We start from the raw sequence: 25200 nt of genomic DNA on the forward strand, positions 1-25200 counted from the left end.
TTTTTTCATAATTTTAATCTCAATAATTTATGTTTTCCTTTATTTCAAAATAATTATCATATTTTTTCATAGTGTATCACAAGTATAAGCGGGTTTATGTCACACGAGCTATTAAATAGTATATGATACTTGTGACTTAAGTAGCCAAATGTATTTTCAACTATGACACATAATAATGTGCACGGCATTTAGCACTCGAGCGTAGCGAGGATAAATATATTGATGTCTAAACGCCTGTATCATTAAATGAGCAAATACGAAATTAAATACATATTCGTTTATAACTCTACATCATACAGGCGTTTAGACATCGAAATAGTAATTTAGTAATTATTTCGATGTATAATATGGGGAATGACCGGCCATTCTGACGGCCACAGAAAATTGTAGTGTTTGAATTTTATATATATAAAGTTGGTTACCGTTTCTATTAATGTTATTATAACATTATTTCCTTTAAAAAAACTTTAACAATTGTGTTTTTTCAAATTAAAAAATCTTTAATAAATATATATAGTTACGAGAGAACCGTATTTTTATTAATATTCTACATTCCTATGCATTTTTAAAAAATGAGTATTTATTACATATTATGGTACCTATTGTATAAAACTAATGTCTTACAAAGCAATAATGATGATAAGGTTGGAAATGAAAGTGCCGGGTTGCAGTTCATACTTTTTTATTCTACCACCGCTTCGGAAGGTATCTTATCTATATGTAGGAGAAAGAAGAATAAGTAAAAAAAAAATGTGGTTGCTGCGTGTAGCCTGGTAGCCAGCCTGTCGCGTATCTGGCGACCCAGGACAGCATGTCATCTTCTGCCTGTTGTGGATCCAATGAAGGCACAGCAGTGACTGGAGTTTCTGAAAACATAATATTTAATTATGTAATTTTTAAAAATAAAATTGATTTCATACAAAAAATATATATATATTACAAGGAATTTAACAACTACCAAGTATTTCTTCATCAGAAATGAAGTCTTTAAAGTCTAGTGCAATATTATGTAACACCGAACATGCAACAATGATTTTTGCACATTTGTCTGGCTTGTAGTGCAATACTCTATCTTTATGCAGACATCTCCATCTGTTTTTGAGTCGTCCAAATGTATTTTCAACTATGACTCTTGTCTTGCCGTGTATTGTATTAAATGATTCATGAGACGATTGTGGTGTTGGGTTTATGTAGGGCGTCATGAGCCATGGTCTTTGAGGGTACGCAGAGTCACCTGTAAAAATTAATGAAATCGAAATTATTAATAAGCAAAATAACCAAAACCTGACCTATTTATTAACATATATCGCTTTACCTAAAAGCCAAACCGATTCGCCATTCCGGTGTAAAGATTGCATAAATGTGTTAATGGTGCTATTATTCCATATGAAGGCATCATGATTTGCTCCACCAAATTTGGGATTGACATATAATATTCTGCCCTCATGATCCGAAACCTGGCAAAACAAAAACTTGTATGTTTCAATTCAGTCACTTGCTATATAAATTTCATATTAATGCCTTTAAAGTAGTAAGTACTTGCACATTAATGGAGTGATAATGTTTCCTACAGAAATAAAGGTGTTCCTCGTCCCTTTTGGGTTTTTTTATTTTAAAATGGGAGCCATCAATGCATCCTAAGACACCCGGGAAGCCATATTTGTTGTAGAAACTAAAAGTAATTCAAAAGGTTATTCAAATTAAAATTACATGTATCCCTAAAATGTAGATGGTATAAGTAAATTGTTAAATACTGACTTTTGTGTGGTACGCTGTCTATCTTCAGGCAAACATGGAAATTTTATAATTTTTTTTGGTCACATGAGGGTGATTCAATGCCTCCGTGACCTCTTGCACGTACCCGCTAATCGTCTCTTGCGACAGGTAATAAGCCTCGCCAATGACACGCTGGTAATCGCCATTGGCGTAGAATAGTAAAGCGCTAAGAACCTTTTTTTTTTTTTTTGTTTACGAGGGGGAAACCTTCAAAAGGTACCAGACGACGTGGGAGCGACGTCGGGTTATGTGGGATTTTTACCGCACTAAAACCCCCCCGGTGGTCGTCCTCAACGCTTGTTGGAGAACTCCGGGATCTCCGAGAGAACACAACCGGAGTCCTCCAAGCGCAATGCCCTGATCGGGCTCTACCCTGGGGTGCTCCCCCAGGGTAGAGCCCGATCGGCTTTTGGCTCCTCCCACACCATCTGGTGTTTACGACGGTATGCGACCACACATACCGTCGTCCTTCCCGGGGTTGCTTGCTGGACAAAGCGCTAAGAACCTAGAAATAGAACAATTTGTACATTGTATTGTACGACAAGTAACTATTAGGTACCTATCTATAGAAAACCGAATCTTACCTTAGTCTCCAGCGGCACCCTTTGTGATTTCCTTAAATCAGTATTTTCCCTTAACACTGTGCACAAATAGGTAAACCCCCTCTTTGAGAGCCGGTACAACTGGATAAACTTCTTCTCCGAGACACGAGATACGTTGCTCCGTTTCTTTAAATATAGCCGCTGCCTCGCCCGATGGTCTGCTTCCTCCTGCTGCTCAATCATCTTCCCAGCAAAATGGTACTTAGCGGCAAACATTTTCAAACAAAATGAGCAAAACACAAAACACGGCGAAAAGTCCGCTGACTGACAACTCGGTTGTCCGTTAATGTAAATGTCATGACGTATTTTACGAATTGATAATTGTCAAATAAGCAACTCATAATGCCAAATCGCGTTTTGACGGCTGTTTATGTCTCAAACGTAACGTAATTATTGTAAAATAAACTCGAATGTAACTGAGCTAAGTACTAAGCTAGGCGACGTTGAAAATAGGGTTTCAGTTCTTGAACAACGGGCGTCTGATGCGCAGAAGTCCTCGCCTATCTCCAAAGTAGAAGAATCATTGTCCGAATTAACATGTCGGATAAATGATCGGGACCAAGAACTGATCCTTAATGATATTGAAATATCTGGTGTTCCCGAAGGAAGAGGGGAAAATCAAATGCATATTGTCACATTGCTGACGAGTAAACTCGGCGTAACTTTGGATGAGCTTGACGTGGTGAGTGCGACGCGTACGGGCGCAATCCGTGATCTTACACCGGACGCTGATAAGCCCAGCAAACCTCGTCATATTATTTTGCGTCTCGCTCGGCGTTCCGTTTGCGATAATTTGTTAAAAGCGGCACGCGTGCACCGCGGGGCAGACACCGCTGGACTGGACATAGGAAAGGACTCCTTTCAAAGGAGCCGCGTAGATTTTATTTTAACGAACGCCTAACTCGCGCTAATAAGCAACTGTTTTATGAGGCTCGTGAGGCAGGTCGTCGAAAGGGATGGCGATACGTGTGGACACGGGATGGCTGTATTTTGCTCGTCGCGATGGTGACACACCGCGACTCCGTATTCGCACTGCATTGGACATTGTTAAGATTTTTGGGACATAAGTTGTTGGAGTTTGTACTCATTTAAATTAGTTTTTTATGTTCTGTTTATTATTGATATAAACAAATTTTCAAAGCTTATTTATTTTATCTTAATACATACATACGTACAACGTACTGAAGTCTTGCTTACTAGTGTTTGTTATAGAATGCAATACCCTGATATGTGTCTCGGGATATATTACATGGTTAATATTTTAATATCTATAGACTGTCTTACGTGGATTGTTGATATTTCTTGTATGCGGTCCCATATATTACTTCCTTTTCTGTTTTGTATGTACAGTCACGAGCATAAATATATGACTATGGGCAAATTAGCAAAAATATCTGACCCAAGAACGAGTTCAGTAATATCTGCCTGCAAGAACGCAGCAAAAATATCTGACATTAATAGGCAGCAAAAATATGTGATGATAACGTTGATCAAATAATTGTGACCACTTTACGAAGCAAAAATATCTGACAATATTAATCTATTCACTTTTGTTATTCCGGCTCAAAATACAACTCGAACGTCAAGCCGCGTTCTTTTTCTTTTTAATGCGAAGTCATAAAATTGTGTCAGCCAGTGACTTTATAAATAAGAACTTATTATTATAAAAATAACACATCATGAAAATAATACAAAATAATTAATTAAAATAATAATATAATAAAAGAAATTGAATTAGTTTCTAATAATACACTATCAAACAATTCCGAAACGTTACACGGCAGCGTTGGATAAAAAGATCTACTACCCACTTCTTAACGATTAAAATATATATAAGCGATATCAAAAGGATAGAACCTATTTCTCCGATAATATTGCTAATTGTAGAACTTGGTATTGCTAATATAAATAATTAAAGTTACAATTAAAGTATTCGTAAATTAAATTAAAGTATGAAATCAAAGTCATCTTGAAGGTCTTGAAGTCATGTAATAATATAGTCACATAAACGGTACAGAGTAACGATATAACAATTATACGTAAGTAAGTTCACACTAGTGATTAGAAGTATTATAACTACACAAGTATCTCCGTTATTCGACTGCTCTTGCTGAAGTCTCCGACCAGAATGTCGCTCTCTGTTAATTCGAGCGCCGCCATGGTGTCGTCCCCACTTCACCTACCCGCATCTGTTTTTAAACTGTAGTATTAAATGAGTCACTTATTACTTTAATGTAACGTTATAAAAATGTGATATCGTTAATATCCAAGCTTCTTATTAACGACGATAACATTCGGCCGTCCTGCTCACACGTTCGTCCTCGATCGTGTATGGTCTGATGCAAGAGCTGCAAAAGAAAACCAGTTGTTTAATGCCTAAGTCAAGAAGAGTTACACATTTTCTTGTAATACCGACTCGCACGTAAGAGGCCCGAACTGTTTATCAAAAACATGGCTTAAACTATACGCATTTTCTTGCAATACCGACTCGCATGTAAAAGGCCCGAACTGTTGATCCGAACCAAGGCTTAAACTAGGTGATGTTCATATAGAATCACACTAGCTGTGTATTACCTAGGTTATAAATCTGCCCCAACAGTGTTCACCACGGATTTCTGTTGCAGGCATAGTTCATAAGGACTCTTTGCATAAATGTCATATGCGCGACAGGTATTGAAGCGAATGCATTAGACCATTGTTAAATAATAAAAAACACGGTTATAACTAGGTGATGTTCATATAGGATCACTCTAGTCATGTATCACCGCAGTTTTTGTACCTTGTTTACGATAACATTCGGCCAGTGCTCAACTCAAATTTACTCCAAAAATGCAATATTCACTTAATGTCTTCCAGGTACTCGATGCCTTGGGTCAACCCAACCATATGCATCACCAAGAGACACCCGTGAACATCACATTGCTAGAGGCATCTGCACTAATCCATCTTAACTCCAGATAAATAAAAATTAAACCACAAAGTTTCCTACACCTACAGTAATGACAACATCTAACTGCCCACTTTACTTATGCCTGGATTCTAAGTCCAATAGTTAAATCTCCAACAACTATTGATTCGATAAAGTTACGCATCAGAATAACGACGTTTATCTTATTAGTCCATTTCGGAATGCTCAACAACCTGTTCAATAACTGTTATACTGATAGATAGATAGATCTATAGTTGGCCACTAAATGAATCTGTGCGACTCAAAATACTATTATAACATTATTTTATTACTACTTAGTACTTCTTTTAATTATTACAATGTTATTTTATACAAATAGTTGCCTTTCCAACGTACGTCTTTTATCAACTGATGAAGTAGTATCAAAATAATAATATATCGTTTATATTTGAAATGAATGATATCAAAGTTAAAGACTAAATAATGGTAAACAAACCATGAATTTCACACAATATAACACGTAATAAGTTGTATGAACCCAAATTTTTACGTTATTTATCACAAATTCAAATTATTTCTTTCAAAGTAGGGCCACATAACCCACTTTTGAAAGTCAGAAAGAAATTTCATTACATTAAATTGAATTTATATTCAGTTATAATAATACATACTATTACATGAATTTCAAAATTTAATTAACAAAGCAAAGGAACGCATGGGTCACGTCAGCGACATACTTGTCAATTGTGTAATAAGCTAAACTACTTAACTTTTTTTTTATTTCACCAAAAGTTTTAAATTAAGATTCCCATAAGGAAGTTATAGTTTGGGCTATTTTATTGTTAAAGTTATGCATTATACTAAGGAAGATTTGCTAGACTTTACGTAAAACGTCGTTTTAAAAAAAAAAATCAAATAATGTTATGGAAAGAATAAACACATTAAAATGGTCCGTTAATCTAAACGGAGTTTAAACAGACCTTGTCTTACATTGAGTTCCTCGGAAGCGGATTTTTTTTTTCGTAGTTATCAAACGGATCTCTTCTGAGTCGCTCATTCATTGCTGAATGTCGTGCCTGCTGTGGTGGTCTACTGTGCAGGTGTGCTGCAAATTTCGCCAAAGTGCTTTGTCTTCTGCTAGTCTTAGGCATTCTGTGACAGACCTCTTAGTTAAGTCCTTGATCTGATCAGACCATCTTGTTGGCGATCTTCCTCGAGGTCTTTTACCTTCCACTTTCCCAACAATCATAATCTTCTCCAGGCAGTCGTCTTTCCGTCGCGCTATATGGCCAAAGTAAGATAGAATTCTTTGGAGGCAGATGGTTGATAGCCTTGTTTTTACTTTCAGCTCCTTTAATATAGAGATGTTTGTCCTCTTTGCTGTCCACGGAATACGGAGCATCCTCCGCCAGCACCACATTTCGAAGGCGTCGATTTTTTGCCTTTCATTTGCTCGCAGTGTCCAAGTTTCCACGCCGTAGAGAAAAATAGAGAATACCAACGTCTTGACAAGTCTTACTTTGGTGGTTCCAGTAATATTTCTGTCACGCCATACTTTTGTCAGACTTGTCATGGCACATTTTGCCATTTGGATTCTTCTCTTTATCTCTAATTCGCACCCTCCTTGGTCACTTATCGTGGATCCCAGATAGACAAATTGGTTCACAATTTCAAAATCGTTAAGCCTGGTAGGGCGAGAGAGCTTGCTGCCTCTGTCTACTATCATTATTTTCGTTTTGGCTTTGTTGATAGCAAGCCCATACTTTTGACTCTCTCGCTCTATTCTCTGAATTAGCTGTGCCATTTCGTCTTCTGAAGATGCAAACAATGTAGTGTCATCGGCGTACCGCAGGTTGTTGATCTTGTGACCAGCGATTGTTATTCCACCCTCCCAATTCTCCAAGGCTTGTCTCATTATATATTCGCCATATATATTAAAAAGAAGTGGAGAGAGAATGCATCCCTGTCGTACACCTTTTTGCGGTTTAAACGGTTTGGATAGGATGTGGTTGACTCGTACTACTGTTTCACCATCTTCATAAAGGTTGCGTATGAGATTTGTGAGATGATCAGGTACTCCCAAATCTTTGAGAATATTCCACATATTCGCCCACTTAACGCAGTCAAACGCTTTTGAATAGTCCACAAAGCACATGATCATAGGTACCTGGAACTCTCGGCTTTTTTCGATCATTTGCCTGATTTTGAGGATTTGTTCTCTTGTTCCGCGGCCTTTTACAAATCCGGCTTGTTCTCTAGGTATTTGCCATTGTAGGTACCCTTTAAGACGTTCGTTTATCACGTGTAGAATAATTTTACTGGCATGTGATATTAGAGCCACTGTTCGGTAATTCTCACATTTCATCAAACGGATAGTGTTATTGAATACATACTCGTAAACTACCTACTAAGAAAAATGACTTCAGAAACCGGCCATTATTTAACTATACTTATTTTTGTCTACAACTGATAAAAGATTTTTTTTTAAACACGCTTTTATTTTTGCCACGCTTTTATTAACTTGACCTGTATGTATGTAACGGAATATTTGAATTCGATTTTTACCTACTTTGAACGGTCAGATTTATTTAAAAATTTTGAAATACTTATGACATGACATGATTTTAATAATCTTGTCCAATTCTAATTTTGCCTCATCAGGATCGTCAGATTTAAAACTATAACTGTTTTACATAACATGTGGCTCCTTATCAATCACAACCTAAAATTTCTATGACCTGAAAAAGGTCTTTTAAAGTTGATCATGATTTTATACCAGCCAGCCAAACAAACAGTTAGTCAAACTATCTTACGATACACCTTATTACCAAACAATTCATATTTATTATATATATTTCAAACGCCTCGGCTTCACCTGACTTTTATATAGTTTGTAATAAAAAATATATTAGTGCGTAATATCTGTATAGATTATGTTAATATAATATGTATCACTTACAACCAACACTCTCAAGGAGACGCTCGATGTTTCTATAGAGAAAACCTAGACATGACGCAATTGTGAACCGTATGAAATTTATATGAAAAGTAAATTATTGTATAAGAAAATGCCATCGAAATGTACCTATGTTTTATTTGATTATATTATTAAACAACATTATTATTCATTTGGATCTGATATACATATAATAAGAATGAAATCTTCACGTGTTTACATCGAATATATTTGAAAAAAAAAAAAATTGTCTGTCGGTTTGTATGTTTGAAAATGCATTAAAACCAAAACTACGAAGTTGATATCAAAAGTATACATTTTTTTTAAACATTACATGACCAGGTAATGGGAATTCCAAATTACCAACGTACTCCGTGATCTTGACAGAGGGCATGGTATAATTCAAATTATATTTTGAATCCACATGAACAAAGTCGCAGGCAAGACTCATTTTAAATATGGTATACAAAAGACTATCTAAATGTATGTAGGCTTCAGTGACCGTTTCTCACTTAATACGTATAATAACTTAATTGCTGTAACTTGTAAATAGAACTAAGCTCTAGTTATAAAAGCATCAATTTATTATTATTATTATTTTACTTAAAATTATTTATTCTGAATCCCATACAAAGTGGATCCCGTTTATCATTTCGTAAGTGGCTCACATAATTGATAATATCGATAGTCTAAGCGTCTCAACGTTTAAGGTACAAACTTCATTTACCAGTATTTGATAGTGCCCAATTTTCAAACCAAAAGGACGTGTAATGTGTCAAATTTAAATTCAAATTTAAAGGTTTAAAATTACGAGATGTAAAGAAATATTAATACAAAACGAAACGTTGCATACTAAATTTAAAACAGACATTTAATATTCTGTATAAGTGAGTCAGACAGAAGTAAAATGTGAGATTTTTTTTTATATATAATATTCCAAAGACCAAAGACCGCGCATAAGTTTCTCTGTTTTCTTATAGATCATTAACTAATGTGCATTTATACTTAATGGGAGTCAAAACATAGTAGTACACAGTACTGCGTGAGTTCGCCTAGAATTGATGGAAAGCTAAATTTGGCAACGTACGTATGCTTCTTTCATAACAATTACGTATCAAGTATATGAAATCAAAAAGAAAATTTCATTGATTTATAAAATGAAAATGTGAACAATGTAGATGTGAATGCAAGTTTATTTTTAAATATAGTCAATTAATATCCGAAAAAAAAAACAATAAACCTTAAACTCATTTACCATTTCCCTCGTGGGTACTCTCAGCCACTCAATACGGTGGTCGTGATACTTATTTGCAGTCAGTTAAATATGTACCACGTAGATATTATACATTTCTGTACAATTATGAATAATCAAAATTTTGCAACTTAATAAACGTGTCACTTATATCTAGTAGGTATACTGTACTCTGTAACTGCGTTTGTTGCTACCGCATAGTCCCTTCCATACAATAATAACAAACGCATATACGTAAACCCAGTTTGGAACATTAAAAGTTATCAAAAATAAATTCAAATCTAACCTGTATGCAATTTCTGGCGTACATTAGCCTATATTAACAAACATTAGGTTCCCATATCTATAAAGCCTAACATTTAAGATTAAAGATCCTTAAAATATTTTCATAAGTACGTGTATTTCGCAATACCGGACCATCTAAGCAAAACCGGTATTTTCGGTACTGACCCCAGACAAACCCGGTATTCCGGTTTTTTCGATATTTTCGACATTAAGATAAAGTTACTAATTTTTATTAAGCATTTTACTATATAATGTTAATTTAGTGGAATTCCGAAGGAAAATAGGTCCTATTACTTAATACCAAGTTAATTACAGAAATTTATGATTTATTAACGACGTTATGAGTTCTGAATTCATCAATAAATGAATTATATAAAAATATATGTGGAAAGCTGGAAAAAAATATCTCTGTAGTCGTGCACTCTTGACAGAGTGGTCGTGGCATGATGATGACAACTGGTCAGTCATCCACAGCTGCCTTGAACAGACGCTATTGCGATCCTTCACCACCGCCTTCTATGCTGGCCTTGCGGCAACACTCGACGAGGGAACACTGTGTGCTAGATTTTATAAGGTCTGTTCAGCGAGTAGGCGATCTGCCGCGTGACCTCTTTCCATCTACCTTTCGCGGAACTACAACCGTACTACTGAGTTCTCGTCCCTAAATATGCGGCCGAAATGTTTTAGTATTCTAATCCAGATATTCGTAGATCCAGAGAATAGTATTTCTAGGGCATCAATTTTACGGCGATCTTGCATCCGAATCGTCTACGACTCTACGTCTCTGCAGCGTAGAGAAGGATAGGAAAAACTAGACTTTTCATAAGTCTTATATGTAACCTAACGATAAGGCAGACGGGCTACCTGATGGAAAGCAGTCACCGTCGCCTATGGACATTTGAAATCGCCAGAGGAGTCGCCAATGCATCACCGGCTTTGAAGGAGAGCTCTTTTTACACCCCTCTTGAAGAGCCCCATGTCGTAGTCCTGAGGGAATACCTCAGGAGAAAGTTCATTCCACATTTTGCACGTACGCGGCAAAAATGAACGATCAAACCGAACCGTGGAGGACCGCCACGGGTCCAGTTGATGTGGATGGAACTTCATCTTTCGGCGAGAGGTGCGATGAAGGAAAGGCGGCTTAGGCACCAGATCAAACAGTTCCTCAGAACACTCACCATTGTAAAGTCGGTAGAACTCGCAGAGGGAACCTATGTCCTTCTGCAGGCTTAAGGGTTCTAACCGATCAGAGATCGCTGGGTCATCGACGATTCGCACCGCGCGTTTCTGTACGGAGTCAAGTGGGTTAAGCTGGTATTGTGGTGCCCCTGCCCAGAGATGCGAGCAGTACTCCATTTGGGGCCTCACTTGCGCTTCATAAAGCAGAAAGAGTTGGCCCCCAGTGAAGTACTCCTTGGCTCTGTTCAGGAGGCCCAGTTTCTTTGAAGCCAACTTGGCTTTAACTTCCAAATGACTCCGATACTGCACGTCACACGAGATGTCAACTCCCAGAATCCCTACACTTTTACCAATGGTGAGCGGGGTACTTTGGAACTTAGGCGCTATGACGAATGGGGCTTTTTAGCGGTAAACGCGCAGACTTGTGTCTTCATGAACTCAACAAGGGTAAGACGACCCCATTCCAAGACCTGCTCCAGAGAGTTCTCGATTTCAGACACAAGTCGGATTCTGCTTTCTTCCACGAATGTCCGAGAGGTGTCCGCATGGCCTGTGTACATACCATCTCCCGTGCTATGATCTGCATAGCAATGAATGCCGCCGGTTAATAGCAGCAAATCATTGATATGCAGAATAAAAAGCGTGGGAGATAATACAGACCCTTGGGGCACGCCAGCGTTGATGAGCTCCGTGTCTGAGCAGCACCCGTCAACTACGACCTTAATATGCCGCTCAGACAGAAAGCTGGCTGTCTATGTGCACAACCTCTCGGGAAGACCTTAAGATGGTAACTTCGCGAGAAGGACCCTATGCCAGAGCCGGTCAAAGGCCATAGCGATGTCCAGGCTTACGGCCAATGCCTTCCCGTTGCTCTCAACAGCTTGTTCCCAAAGGTGAATGAGGTACACAAGAAGACCACCAGCTGATCGGCCCTTGCGACAACCATATTGGTCTGTCTTGGTGTTTTTTGATATGTTGCGGTTCCTCCAAATCTTATCAAGCCTATCGACAGCAGATCTTGTTAAAGCGAAGATCGTGATGGCGGGTTGTTTCTTGACGCCTATTGTCATAATTGTCATTGTTATAAAATATTTTGAAAATATATCATCTTCCTCTAAATGTTTCTTTTATTGTGATACAATCAAGAAATATAGCATAAAACTATAGTTACTGCACTTCCTTGTCGACCCTTTTGTATGAAGTGTAATGAAAATAGTGTGGGCCCAGTGTCGTGGTCACTGTCCATTTTCCCAGACGCGATTACATATGGTATGCAACATGTCAACCTCGAGTTCATCCATTGATCGAAACACTTCAATAGGAATATCATCTATATTAATTGCTTTGTCGCGTTTTAATAAGTTAAATAGCAGCGCGTACTTCATCACACCATTAGAATCCTCAATAGCCCATGTTCTGGATTTAAATTGATGGGTCGGATTTTTTAAGAGATCTTTTATTTCAAATCGAACCTTTTATTTAGCTCTCCAACGAAGTTATACAATACGCCAAGTCTCACCTGACATCCAATGCTGATGTTTGTTGATTTTCATAGGTTGTGTCGATTGTAACCATAGATATATTATCCTACTGAATATATCTATGATTGTAACGCTTGTTTAATATGGACTTTTGCATTGTGCCAGAATCCATTGGAGTCAATTTATATGACTATAACTTTATTTTTTATTTTACTAAAAACCGAAAATACCGAATATCCCGGTTTTTGTGAAATTAAAACCGGTATTAACAAGACCTAAATTTGGCCCGGTATCCCGGTATTTTCGAAATCTCGAATACCGGATTGCGACCCCTAATTTCTATATATGTCAAAGTAGGTGTAACTTTAGAACAATTAGGATTTACTTTTTACACCACAGACTTTAACCAAATGGACAGATTTACCACAAGAACTGCCTTGCAAAATTACTTTTAGACACTTCTTCACAGAAAATGCACTTATTTTGAAGTAAACACCTCAGTTTACAATGTTAACAAGTAATTTGATAAGAGTAAAGTTTGTTCACAAAATTTAAGTATATCATTTTCAGAGGGTATTAACATCTCATTGAATTACTAGTCTCAATCTATCCATGTTCTTAATTCAAATGAGTTTGCCCTTACATCAACGACATTTATCTACCCCCATTTTTACTTATTCTACCAAGATGAATTCACATATGACAAAATAATGTTTTAACTCACGGTTTTTATTCCTGTGTCAAGTATGTTCGTACTTACGAATCGCCGTCCATGATTGTGAGCGGGTTCTTCTGTTCTGTACACTTCTGATGAAATCAAAGTCATCTTGAAGGTCTTGAAGTCATGTAATAATATAGTCACATAAACGGTACAGAGTAACGATATAACAATTATACGTAAGTAAGTTCACACTAGTGATTAGAAGTATTATAACTACACAAGTATCTCCGTTATTCGACTGTTCTTGCTGAAGTCTCCGACCAGAATGTCGCTCTCTGTTAATTCGAGCGCCGCCATGGTGTCGTCCCCACTTCACCTACCCGCATCTGTTTTTAAACTGTAGTATTAAATGAGTCACTTATTACTTTAATGTAACGTTATAAAAATGTGATATCGTTAATATCCAAGCTTCTTATTAACGACGATAACAAGTATCAATTAACTGTTGCGGTAACTTCATTTTTATATTTTTGTCTTATCAGAATATTCGTAACCATTTTAGTTTAATAATATATAATCTACTAGTTTTCGCCCGCGGCTTCGCCCGCGTTATTAAATATAACATACTATAATATAATTATAGGTCAGAAGTGTACCAGTAAAACCAATAGATATTCACTTCACAATTATATTTTCCGATCAAACACTTGTAACAACACACTTATTGCTCTTCTAGCCACGACTGATATACCCTCCGTTAAAATCAAGATGGCCGGCCGAGTTATTCTAAAAAATAAAGTACCGAAGTCAAGTTGCGAACATAACATATTTTAAATAATTGGTGTATAGAAAATATACAATTTAATCTGTTTAAATTAGATTATTATTTTGATTAATCAAATCTTTAAATTTAAATTGATAAAATAATTAATAAAAGTTTACAGTCGGCCATTCTGAAATTACAGAGTCCTCTCGTTAAGTTGTTTCTGCTTATTTACTGTGTGAATAAATAGTATCTACTCATGATTAAAAGGTGAATCTATCATTAATAGTATTATAGACAATTTACTGTCGATCATGAATAAATACCTAAACATAATAATAACAATAATAATTATCCTACATTTAATTCTTATACCTACTAATTCAATTTTACCTAGTTAATATTGTTCGGCCATCTTAATTAATAATTGTTCCATCAATTGTAAATATGTACATAAGAATTAAGTTATAGACAAATACCTAACTAAAATAAATGTATTACATATTAAATTTATACACTTGTAAATTACTGTACATAAAAGGAATAATGCAAATACATGTATAATAATTAAAAAAAAAAAACATAAATCCAAAATTAATAACTAAGAAAGCGCTCCAATCCTTGACTTATAGCCTCCATGCGCAAGACTTAATATTATATTCCACATAATCTAACACACTCATAATTGTCAAAAGACTCCCTTGTGTGTAGATTAATCATATCCATTTCCAATTCCAATATCAAAATAATCAAATCATTTCATATCTAAACATAATCTTATATATATTATAAAATCTAACACACTCATAATTGTCAAAAGACTCCCTTGTGTGTAGATTAACAATATCCGTTTCCAATTCCAATATCAAAATAATCAAATCATTTCATATCTAAACATAATCTTATATATATTATAAAATCTAAAACACTCATAATTGTCAAAAGACTCTCTTGTGTGTGTATTAACAATATCCATTTCCATTTCCAATATCAAAATAATCAAATCATTTCATATTTAAACATAATTATAATATTATATCTATAAAGAATTTGTATATATAATACTAAAACAATCTTATATATATTATAAAATCTAACACACTCATATTTGCCAAAAGACGCCATTGTGTGTAGATTTTCCATACCCATTTCTCAATCAAAATCATTATTTTTATGCAAATATAATTTAAATTATCTATATATGTCAATTATATATTATTATCAGCTAATCATTTATTTATTTATAAATCTAACAAACTCTAGTCATTGTCAATTTCATAAAGAAACTTTAAAGTATGGTTCCAATTCAAATCCATTTAAAAATAAAAATCAATTTATTATTTTTTCATTGTGAACAAAAATCACAATACTTGTATTCATTATGATTTTAATTCATTATTACATTCCCAAGTCCATAATTATTAATTTAACTATCGCTCGTTGGGTCAATACTTTCTGCATCTATATCTCTCAACATAGTGGTCGATTCTATTTCCATATCATTAATATTATCGTCAATAGATTCGTGTACGTCTACATCCTCTGCTGAGCTTTCGCCATTTGAATCAGTCAGGCTTTCTCGAGTGTAGGTCACCCAAGGATGCATTTTATCTAGCGCAACCACCGCCTCGTATTTTCTATTGTTTTTTCGAGTTAAGGGTGTATCTTGGACCACATATCTATCTTTATCTAAAACCTTAACAATCTTATAGGGACCTTGTAATTTAGCTAGTAACTTTTTAGACTGTCCGTTATTACTACTTATTTCTCTTTCAATTCTTACCAAGTCGCCTACCTGATATTTCCTACCAATTTTCCTATTCTTGTCAAATTTTTCTTTCTGTTTTATCTGATTATCGGTAATATTAGCATTTACTTCCTCCCTAATGTTTTCTAAACTTTCTTGTGAATATGTCGATACTTCTTGATCTAACAATGACGTGACTATTCCATCACTCTTGGCCCTCAATCTAATCCCGAATAATACCTCAGCGGGTGTTTTACCCGTACTTTTATTAAGCGTAGTATTGAGAGCTAGCTGAATTTCTTCTAAATGAGTGTCCCACTCGTTTTCCCGACAGTTATGATTTTTGACCGCGAGCGAAGCCAATATAGTACGGTTATAGCGCTCGACTTGACCATTCGCTCGCGGTGTCGCAACTGCGTTTAAAACATGTTTAATTCCTAGTCTGTTAACAAAGTCTTCAAAAGCCTTACTTGTAAAAGAAGTTCCCCGATCACTGATTACTCTGCTTGGTATACCGAATAAACTAAAATAATAATTTAATACTTTCACGGTCGACTTAGATTTTGTATTTTTGACCGCAAATAAAGTGATATATTTTGTGTATGCTTCAATAATTACCAACAAGTAAGTATTCTTAGCTTTACTGCGAACAAATGGACCTAAGTGGTCCATGTGTATAGTGTGGAAGGGTTTATCGATTTTCGGAATAGGGTGGAGCATGCCCTGTCTTTTTCCTGATGGTATTTTGTGATAATTACATTCGAGACATGATTGGACATACTTTTTGGCAAACTTATTCATCTTTGGGAACCAATACAGTGATTTTAATTTATCTAAAGTTTTATCTAACCCAAAATGACCAAGTTCATCATGGCACTTCTTAAGCAACTGCCACCTAAATCCTTTAGGGACTAACCACTTTAACTGACTATCTACTACCCTGTAGACTTTTCCTGCTTGTAAACGATAATTCTGAAAAGATTCATGAATTTTAGGCGTCTCAGGGTCTTCTAAGATACTTTTGATCCTCTGTACCTCCTCGTCAGCTCCCTGAATGGTCGCCAACCAATCTTCGGTGTGCACAATCAAAGTATCGAACACAGGTTCGGGTTCATCCAACGCAGGGATAGCGTTTCTGCTAAGCGCATCCACATGAGCCATACGGCTACCCGGTCTATACTCGATACTGCAATCGTACTCCTGAAGTTGTAGCCACCATCTACTTATACGAGGTATCATGTCTTTTTTTGATAAAGTAGTGCGTAATGCGCTACAATCCGTTACGATCTTAAATTTAATACCTAATACGTATACCCTAAACCGTTGCAAAGAAGTTATCACTGCTAGGGTTTCTAACTCAAACGAGTGGTATTTTTGTTCTTCGAGGGTAGTTTGCCTACTGTAATATGCTACCGCTCGCCATCTACCTAATTCATCTTCTTGCAGTAACATACCAGCTACCCCCGATTTGCACGCATCTGTATGAATTTGAGTTTTTGCGTGTACGTTGTATAACGATAAAATTGGTCTTTTTACTAGTTCTGCCTTTAAGTAACAAAATGACTTTTCTTGTTCAGGGCCCCATATCCATTTACTATCCTTTTTCAATAATTTAGTTAGTGGGTTAGCAATAATAGCGAAATCTTTCACAAAACGTCTAAAAAAACTGGCTAACCCAACAAACTGACGTATTTCGTGTTGGTTAGTGGGGCGCTTAAAATTTTCTACAGCTTCAGTTTTTTTTGAACCGGGTCTAACCCCCTGTCTACTTATTTCAAACCCTAAATAATCAATTTCTTTAGAGAAAAATACGCATTTGGATAATTTTAACGTTAGACCTGCTTCCCTAATGAGTCTGAGTACAGTCTCTAACCTCTCCATTCCTTGAGAAATACTACTGGATGGAATAATTATGTCGTCCATAAATGCCAGAGCTTGGCCTTTGACATCCTTCAAGATGGTATTTATTGTTTTCTGAAATACAGACGGTGCATTGGCCAAACCGAAGGGCATGCGGGTGAACTGATACTGACCGTCCGGTGTTACGAACGCAGTTTTGTCTTGCGAAGTAGAGGCTATTGGTATTTGATAATAGCCTGAAGCCAAATCAAGCGTTATAAAGTACTCATATCCACCTAACTGATCTATTTGATCCTCTATGCGAGGTAAGGGATAATGTTCTTTGACAGTTTTTGCATTTAAGGCTCGATAATCGACGCAGAGCCTTTGATCACCCGTCTTTTTTTCACTAATATAATAGGACTGGCATAAGATGATGTTGACTCAGTAATTATACCTGCGTCCAACATATCTTGAACCATATCCTTGACTTTATTTCGCTCCGAAAATGCCAATCTGTACGGCCTGTACACAACAGGTGTCGTATCTTTCAATGTGATAGACATCTCGGTCAAATTAGTCAAACCTAAATCAGATAAACTAAACGAAAAACAGTCCCTATACTCTCTAAGTAAATTCTCTAAACGTTTCCTATCTTCGGTGCTAAGTTCATGACCCGTTTTAAGATCACTTGTTATGGAATCACAATTTCGAGTTTTCTAGCATTCTTACGTTAAGAAAATCACCCTCATTTAGTGAGTAAGCTCTAGTTAATAATTGTCCCTCTTGAAGTTTGATTTCTGTACTATTTAAATTTAGAACTAAAATATGACCCCTTTTTTTAGCTATTGTATATAATCCAGGCATAATAAAATAACAATCATTACCTATTCTTCTCAACGATTCCCTAACATAAATTTGTATAGTATCATTTGTATCTACATTCACTGGTATCATATTAATGGAATTAACACTAACGTCTGAATCAATAAATAAGTTAACTTTTTTACAATTCTCTACTTTAGAACTACTTAAAAAATCGGGCTTCTTTTGGAATACTAAATGTTCATCCGTTTTAATTATAGTTATTCCGGCTTGCTCGGTGAAAGTATGTCCCAGTAGAATCGCGTGCTTGAGTAATTCATCTGGTACTACTAGTACTTCGACAAATGTTGAGACAGATTGAACTCGAATCTGTACCTTCGCTTTACTAATAGGTTGTATAATTGAATTACCAAAACCTCTTAGTGTTGGTAGATCATCATTATTGAAAGGGACATTCAAACTTTTGAAGTCACTAAAGCGAATCAATGTGCTTTGGCTACCAAGATCCACATAACATGACATTGTCTTACCATTAACTTGAACCGGAAGGACATACTTATCATCTAGCTCACCAGTTAACTTAACCTCAGACACCGCTTTATTGCCCTCACTACGTTCACCGCCTTCATTACCGTTTTTAGGGAGACGCCTACAATTAATACTCTGATGCCCAAGTTTCTTACAAATACTACAAGTCAGCAAGGGTTTGTTACATTTAAAGGAAGGGTGACCTACCCCATTACAATTGAAACATTTTATACTACTACCTTTAAAATTTTCACTATTACTGTCAGGGCGTCTTCTCAAAAACGGCTGACGTAACACTCTATCTCTTACATCCTCTAATTTAATAGATTTAAAATAAGATAATAAATCTTCAGGTTCAGAATAGCACGCAGCCTGAGCAGCTCCTAGTCGCATACCTTTGTCTTCTAACCCATATATTAGACAATCTACGGCTCGCTTACCAATTATCTCGCAACGATTTAGCAAATTAATTTTGTGATAAAAGTATGTTTCTAGAGACTCGTTATGTCTAACCTTTCGATCTAGCATTTCATGTAAAAGTTGAGCATAATTCTGAACTGTGGGAAATGTCTTTGTCAGTTTATCCTTCCACTCTAACCAATTATGACTTAGTGAAGGTAACCCTTGGTACCATACTTTAGCTATTCCCGACAACTTAGGTAACGCGTAGTGAAGAAGTTGGGTTTCAGACCATTGATATAAGGTTGCACATTCTTCAACCTTCGTGATCCATAAATCAATAGTTTGCTCCTTATTGGAGGGATCAAATTCGGGTACTGCATTTGTCGACATATTGAAATGATTTTGATTCTGAGATGACGACGAGGGTAGTGATTCAATTAATTCTAAGACATCATGGATACTAAGACCTTGACTATCTACAGCTTTACTTTTAGGTATGTTAATTTCATTACTCGCGTTAGCATTACGATCATTATCTGAACTACTAGTATATGATATACCTCTCACAGTTTGCTGACGCATTCGACTCGTCCTGCTGTTAGGAGACTTCCGCGCCACAGCACTGCGTCTACGATGGCGTCGCCGTTTTGTCCTCTGAAAGTGCGCAGATCGAGAACGTGAGCGCGACCGCGGCGACTTCGAGTGTCGCGATCTGCTGCGACGCCGCTTACCCCGTTCAATGCTCTTGTCAGAGCCAGCACGCCTACGCAGCAACCTGCCCGCTGTCCCAGCGTGGCCCGAAGAACTTGAACTGCTTCGTGTACGACGCGAGCGCTGCGTACGCGAACAGCTCCTCTCGCAACGCCTGCGTTGCCGCTGCACGCGGCTACGGCTTCGCCTGCGTGGTGGTGTATTCCCATCTTGATCAGGAGCTTTACATGCTCTCACTTCTTCCCTAGACCTTGGCATGTTATTTGGGTCTGTAATCATATATTTAAATATTTTATTGAGCGAGTGATTAGTACAAGACAGTTGAACATATCATTCACAACGGTTAAAGAACAATAAACAAAATAAATTATGCATAAGAATTTAAATCTGGTTCATTACAATGAATTTAAGAATAATTAGCACATCAGTTTCTTAAATAGTTACGTTATCCTTGTAGCTATTTTATACTTATACTCAGCAATGAGTAAGATTGATAGGAATTGCATTTAGGTACGCACTAATCAAAATGTACCTGGTTCTAAAATAATATCATATAGTAGAATGATCTAAATAAGTCAGGTAGTGCACATAAATAATAAATGAGAGAAGAAAAACAAAACAAACAAAAAATCCATTGTACAAAATGTTCAAACAAAGTCGAAGAATTTGCATTCAAAATATCGGCCAAGATATTTACAGTTCATTTTGCTTGATACGTTGATAACGGCGTAAATAAATAAAATTACAACTCACCTGGTGTATGCCTCTTATTATACCTGACTTATCCTTGCAAATGGCCTAAGTGGACGTGATTAGAATATTAAGTAATATTCTTGCTGCCATCCCACTTCTGAACTATAATATAATTATAGGTCAGAAGTGTACCAGTAAAACCAATAGATATTCACTTCACAATTATATTTTCCGATCAAACACTTGTAACAACACACTTATTGCTCTTCTAGCCACGACTGATATACCCTCCGTTAAAATCAAGATGGCCGGCCGAGTTATTCTAAAAAATAAAGTACCGAAGTCAAGTTGCGAACATAACATATTTTAAATAATTGGTGTATAGAAAATATACAATTTAATCTGTTTAAATTAGATTATTATTTTGATTAATCAAATCTTTAAATTTAAATTGATAAAATAATTAATAAAAGTTTACAATACTAACATACATAAAACTGAAAATTCGTACCTTCAACTTTGCTAAAGATCATCACATCCCATAATTTGTCATTTAATCCCAAAATTTACTCCGTATAAGGGACACTATCCGATAGTGGAATAATATAAGGTGTGTATTTTTTTTTTCAAAATGAACTCGTTAGATTCCCGTATATAGGGATATTTTAAATAATTCGCCACCAGATGTTTACTATTTTATAAAAATAAGTATACCCTAAAAACCAATGATGCAGTATTAGTTTTTATCAAAATTTGCCTCGTAACACCTTTTAGCATTTTTCGCTAATCCTTATAGATTCGGATTTGAAACATTCATCCTGTTAAAATACATTAATTATCCTGTCTTTGTCTTTAACCCTGTTTTTTTCTTACTAAAATAAAAAAATATGAGAAAATGTTTATAACGTGTTTTTTACTCATATTCTTTCTCCGGAAAAATACATTAGCCCCTTTGACCGGTAGGTTGATATATTTACATCAAAGATATTTATAAATTATCTCTGATATTATTGCACCTTAGTTGACGTCACATGTCATAACACATGTCACAATTATTTGATCAACGTTATCATCACATATTTTTGCTGCCTATAAATGTCAGATATTTTTGCTGCGCTCGTGCAGGCATATATTATTGAACTCGTTATTGGGTCACATATTTTTGCTGATCTGCCCATAGTCATATACGAGTATTTATGCTCGTGACTGTACATAGATCAGTGTTGCAGCATAAAGTGCACAATAAATATATCACTTGCAATTGCGCTGTTTATAAGTTTATTTATATCGCATATTGTCGATATTTGGTATGTATTTGTTGCAAGGTATATGCAGTTTATTTATTTAATCTCATTGCAAAAATGCTGTCGAAAATTATTTATTACTAATTTCATACAATTTTTTATTCGCCGTGGTGCTGTCTTTATTACGAATAATAATCAATATAACAATGATTAACTTAAATAAGTTTAAAATTGGTTTTCTAAATCCCGGCTCCCTCGGTACCCGACACGATGAGTTCTCTGTAGCAATGAAGCAGCACGATGTGGATATCATGGCCATCAACGAGACCTGGCTTCGAGCACGTGAGGAGGGACGTGCGCCTTTTATATCGGGGTATCGGTTGCGACATATCCCTCGGCCAGCCGAAATTCGTACCCATGGTGGCGGAATAGGATTTTACCTGCGGCATGACTTACGTACGCGCACTCTCCAGCATCCTATTTGTCCCACGGTGGAGCAAATGTGGTTATGCTTAAAAGTTAATGGTAAATCGCTTCTTGTTGGTACCGCCTACAGACCACCATGGTTATGCGCACAAATATTCCTCGATGCGCTCAGTGAGTCACTATCCAGTTTAAGAGGGTACGATTATGTGGTCTTACTGAGTGACTTTAACATTAATATTCTAAACAATTTTTTTTTTTTTTTTTTTTTTTTTTTATTACACTTTATTGACCAATAAAAACAAGTGGTACAATAGGCGGACTTAATGCTAAGTAGCATTTTCTACCAGTCAACCTTAAGGATGTGCAGAAAATATAAAGGCGGCGCACAATACATTTAATATTTAAGATAATTAAAAGAAGAAAAAAATATATGTAGAAAAAAGAAAACAAAAGAATAGAAGGATCGAAAAAGAAAGTCAAACATGAGAATATAAAGAAAAGAGAGTGAAAAAAGGACATATAAATAGATATATAGCAAATAAATAGATAACTAGGATAAGCAACGAACAAATATAAAATGCAATTACTTATTTAATATAAGATTTTTTATAGAAATGAGCTATGGCTTTCTTTTTAAAAGTGTATTTGGACACACACTTTCTTACCTCCTCAGGAAGAGCGTTCCAAAGTCGTGTTGATTGAATCGTGAAAGAATTGGAGAGAAACCCAGAGCGGTGGGGTGGAAAAGACAAAGCAAGGGAGTCCGAGGAACGGAGCTCCCGATCATGGAAATCACGGAGATACTGAAATTTACATTTTAAGTACTCCGGTGCAACGGGATCAAAAAGTATTGTGAAAAGAGAATTAAGTAAGTGGAGTTGTCTACGTTCACGAATAGGAAGCCATTTAAGCTGGCGACGATACGAGGAAATGTGGTCGAACTTACGTAGACAGAATATGAAGCGTATGGAATAATTAACAAGACGTTCAAGTTTGTTAAGGAGATCTTCACTTATGTCAGAGTAACACACATCAGCATAGTCGATGATGGGGAGAACAAGTGTCTGCACAAGATACTTCTTTGTGGAAACAGGTAAAAAGTTCCTTAAACGGTTGAGTGAGCGTAATGTTGCAAAAACAGACCGACTCACTTCATTCACATTAGCGTTCCAATTTAATGTCGAGTCTATGTAAATACCTAAATTTTTAACCACAGGTGAAAATGGGATTACAATGTTATTTAAAAGAATCGGAGAGACAGTACTTAAATCTATCTTACATAACTGGCGTGATCCACCTATTATAATGGCCTGACATTTGGATGGATTCACGTTAAGACCATAATTTTGTGACCACGAATAAATATTATTTAAATTTAGATTAAGCTTGTTAATCCCAATTTCAATATCATTGGCATCAACCTGTGTATATATCTGAAGGTCGTCCGCATACAAATGGTAAGAGCAGTCAAGAGAAAAAGTTAAGAAATTGATAAATACGGCGAATAATATGGGAGAGAGAATTCCACCTTGTGGGACACCAGACATTAAGTCACACCAATCGGAAAACACTCGGTTAACTCTGACAGCTTGCTGGCGACCACGAAGGTAAGAGGAAAACCATTCCAGAACTGTGGATGAAAAGTTGAGATGTTGGAGAGCCGCGAGGAGAATATCATGATCTACCATATTAAATGCGTTTGAGAAATCTATGAGAATTAAAATGGTGACCAGTTTTTTCTCCATGCCCTCACGAATGTCATCAGTCACTTTGAGTAGGGCTGTCGTGGTACTGTGCCCCGGTCTAAAACCTGACTGGTATGGAGAAAGTAGATTATTCATAAACAGGAAAGAAGAAATTTGCCTATGAACTGTGGCTTCCAGAATTTTTGATAAAAATGGCAGAATAGAAATAGGTCTATAGTCGTTTAGTTGACAGGGATTAGATACTTTTGGAAGAGGAGAAATAAAAGCTTTACGCCAGACGGAAGGAAAGCACCCTGACAACAATGAAAAATTGATAATGTGGGCGAGTATAGGGGCAAAACACTCTAGCAGAGGAAACATCATTGCTCTGCCCACATTGTCATAGCCAACTGCTTTCGATTTGAGAGAAGAAATGGTCTTCATAATTTCATCCACAGATACCGGAGAAAAGGAGAAAACATTAATGGTGGGTTGACTCAAAGATTGTATTTCCGAAATAGTCTTAGATTTGATAGACGAATTGAGGGATGAGCAAGCAGAAAAGTGATTATTTAAATCATTAAGCGAAAAGGGAGGCATAGAAAGGTTAGATGACGATTTTCCTACGCCTATGGAGTTCAAAAATTTCCAAATGTCTGCCGAAGAGGAACAAGAAATATTGTCGTAAATATAACGACGCTTGGCTGCCCTCACCATTTGATTACATCTATTGCGAGCTACTTTGTACAAGTCCCAATTTTCAACACACCTGTCACGCTTGTATTTTCTAAAAAGTTTGTCACGTCGCGACATTGCCATTCTAACACCACGAGTGATCCACGGAGCAGGCGGCCGTTTCACTTTGATGGCCTTAAGTGGTGCGTGCAAGTCGTAGAGATTCAATACAGCTGTGTTGAAAACAGAAATTTTGTCATCAATAGATGATGCAGTAACTACAGAAGTAAATTCGATGCGGTCAGCGTCACTCTTTAATTTAGGTATATCAATTTTAGCAAAATTACGCATCCAGACAACTTCAGGTTTATTTTTCGGAGGTTTAGCCTTATAAGAAAGATAAATAAGATCATGCCTGGAGAATCCAGGGGCCTGCAATTGTCCGTGCGCAATGACATGATTACAGGAAGACACAAATATTAAGTCGAGAGAAGTATCTTGAGAGATGAGATTATGGTGAGTAGGAGAGTAAGAAACAAGAGATAGATTAACAGATTTAAGG

General features: G+C 36.2%; 1 protein-coding gene and 1 long non-coding RNA gene across 2 annotated transcripts in view; both read right to left on the reverse strand.

Moving 5' to 3' along the window:
* Positions 1-747: 747 nt before the first annotated feature.
* LOC140746829 (uncharacterized) lies at positions 748-2081 on the reverse strand. Its single transcript, XR_012102822.1, has 3 exons — positions 1316-2081; positions 959-1234; positions 748-866 (listed from the first exon to the last, which is right to left on the reverse strand). It is a non-coding gene; the product is annotated as an uncharacterized LOC140746829 (long non-coding RNA).
* A 2278-nt stretch (positions 2082-4359) lies between these two features.
* The window catches only part of LOC140746683 (uncharacterized), a 210257-nt gene continuing 189416 nt past the window's right edge, over positions 4360-25200 (reverse strand). Inside the window, exon 2 of the transcript XR_012102802.1 lies at positions 4360-4726. The gene's annotated coding sequence lies outside the window, so the exon portion shown is untranslated. The remainder of the gene's footprint in view (positions 4727-25200) is intronic.

Source organism: Epargyreus clarus, unplaced genomic scaffold, assembly GCF_041222505.1.
Source record: "Epargyreus clarus isolate Ecla_fem2 unplaced genomic scaffold, WU_Ecla_fem_2.2 ptg000013l, whole genome shotgun sequence".
Lineage (NCBI taxonomy): Eukaryota > Metazoa > Arthropoda > Insecta > Lepidoptera > Hesperiidae > Epargyreus > Epargyreus clarus.